Source organism: Penaeus vannamei, chromosome 7 (genome assembly GCF_042767895.1).
Source record: "Penaeus vannamei isolate JL-2024 chromosome 7, ASM4276789v1, whole genome shotgun sequence".
NCBI lineage: Eukaryota > Metazoa > Arthropoda > Malacostraca > Decapoda > Penaeidae > Penaeus > Penaeus vannamei.
The window spans coordinates 48,623,505-48,626,004 of NC_091555.1; the positions used below are offsets into that span (position 1 = coordinate 48,623,505).

Below are 2,500 nucleotides of genomic sequence, written 5' to 3' on the forward strand. Positions count from 1 at the left end.
TATTTCCCTTAATTCTTTGGAATATACTCTGATGTCATCAAGAGAGGGCACTGTGTCGTCATCAAAATCACAAAGGTTACTATGATCTAATTTCAACCTTAGAGGTACTTGAGAGAAGGGTAATATCAAACAAATAGATGTACAAAATTCTTGTTGATATTTTGCGTCATAAATCATTACAATCATTCCCAATAATTTACCATACTCATCAACTGAGCGCACTCCAACCTTATACCATTCTTCTCTTGTCTGTTCTTCTGTCTTCTCTCTTCCTTACAGAGTAATCTTGCTCGCTCTGGTTATAGTTTCCAACTTCTTAGAAGATTCTTGGTTTATCTTTCTCTCTCCTCTTAACCAGATTGCAGAATAAAACCACAACACAAAACCCATTCCTAAAAATCAAAGATTACATTTTAGGAATGATAATACATGAAAATATAAAAAATAACAAATACTTCTTTAGGAACTAAACAACATATTTATAACAAACAAACAAATGAGGTATACTATTCATGCCATTATATAAGATCTGAGTAGTTATATTATTAAATCATAATTTTCAACAAAACGATCATTTACTAGCTTTTATTATGAATTTCAAGAAAACTTACTCTCTGAATGGGTTTTTAAATCCTCAATAGGTCATGAGGTATGACTGGAGGTGCCACAGTGCCAGGTCAGCAAGGAGCTGTCAAGGAGATATCTTCTTTACCTCTATTTTCTACTCATCTCAAATAATCCCTTTATTCTCCACATGATAGTTATAGCTATACTTTTATTAATGTTATCATTACATTACTGTGTCCTTTCTTACCTTTGGTATTCCCAGATATTAACCTTACTCATTTCTTGTAGTTAATGGCACTTCCCTCTCTCTGTCTCTCTTTGTGGTTATTGTGACAATATCAGGTATAACATCATAAGTATTTAATAATCTAATTCCTACTCAAATCCCATATATTACAAGCATTACACGTCCTCCTTAATCCATACATGCATAATTTCATAACACAATCTTTCAAGTAACAAAATTAATGCATATCTATTTTTTAAAAGAATATTCATTATACAACCTGGACATAATAGTGCCAGTACAATATAATAGAGTACCCTTAAACAAAGAGAATGTGGTGGGGATACACCAGAGAAAACTGAGAATACATTGGGTACACTATTATGTTTTATATAGATTCGTCAATTCCTTAATATCTAGTGGAATATTACATACATATATAAAACCATATAAAAATAGCAGAAATAGAGTATCATCTTTCTGAGCAAATAATTAAGTACTAGAACAACATACATAATTAAAACTGAGGTATACACAAGTTGCAACACATGCTTCAAGACTAATAAAAGCGTTTTAAGCAGAGAAAGTTCTTGCCTGAAATCTCAAGCGTTTTTCTTGCTAACTCAAGCATTTCGCTTGCTTTCTCAAGCGACCTCCGTAGATGGCTTGACTTGCGCTTGCTAAGTCAAGCGGTGTACCGTCACCATGGCAACGGCGTCGGTCACGTACCGTACTGGTCACGATCCTTCGAATGCGGGCGTTGGCTAGGAACTCCGCTTAATATCTTATCAGATAAATAATTTTTTCACGGTATCTGATTCTGTAATTTTCTTGAAATCATATTCAAAGAAAGTGAAATTAACTGAAAACGAAAGGAGATAATGGAGATTATGGGAATAAAAAGTTTTACTTATGAATAATAAATGATTATAAGACGAACAATTTTCCTCTTATTGTTAAACTTCTCGTCTTTCTAAATTGAGAACATATCTGCTTTTTTATTAAATAAAGAATATTTCAAGTGAAAACGTATGTGAAATTCTAGCAATATTCTTCTGTTGATATCATATTCGATGATTTGTCATATTTAACCTCATAAAATCGGATATATGGGAATGGGTAGGCCTATATTTTAATTCAGGGATATTCATTTGTTTTGATAACGCGTCAGAATGAAAGGGCTGTCAATCGGAAGTGTGTGTCATTGTTTTAGAGGCACTTTATATGAATATAGGAGAAAATATTGCGCTTTGTTAAGATGTTTGGGTAGATTTACTCTGCCATCTTGATACGGCGCAAGCTTGTCAGTTGTTTTGAATTGCGCACTCAAACTGTTACCAACCGCCAGTGAAATAAACTCCACCCTTGACTTGTGCATATTGTTGGTGGTAATATTGCTTTTAAAACCCAAGTATGTATATTTTGTGTGTATTTTGATATTTCTATGCTCATCAAGGACTGTTATGATTTGTACTTCATAAAAAGACACTTCCACATGTCTGGCATCACTGAAGAGGGCCTGCCTGCCTTGGAAAGCGTTTTAAGCAGGGAACGGTACAGCGCTTGGCCTATCGGCAAGAATTCTTGCCCAAGCGCTCCCCTGCTTAAAACGCTTTTAATAAGTAAATGAGGTACACAAAGGATGGTTTCCAGATGAATTTTTGGGTCACTCTAACTTCACATTCCGTATGCCCATTACAGGCCAGA

At 34.4% G+C, this 2,500-nt stretch overlaps 1 protein-coding gene and 1 long non-coding RNA gene across 6 annotated transcripts in view; one reads left to right on the forward strand and one right to left on the reverse strand.

The window, feature by feature from the left end:
• The window catches only part of LOC113827695 (sodium/potassium-transporting ATPase subunit beta), an 18,947-nt gene that overhangs the window by 14,379 nt on the left and 2,068 nt on the right, over nt 1-2,500 (forward strand). The gene's annotated exons all lie outside the window — the stretch shown is intronic.
• LOC113827696 (uncharacterized) lies at nt 139-1,510 on the reverse strand. 2 transcript variants are annotated; one of them, XR_003477763.2, is made up of 3 exons: nt 815-1,510; nt 612-688; nt 139-392 (listed from the first exon to the last, which is right to left on the reverse strand). It is a non-coding gene; the product is annotated as an uncharacterized lncRNA (long non-coding RNA). The 2 variants fall into 2 exon arrangements; XR_003477762.2 differs by having other exon boundaries at nt 612-1,510.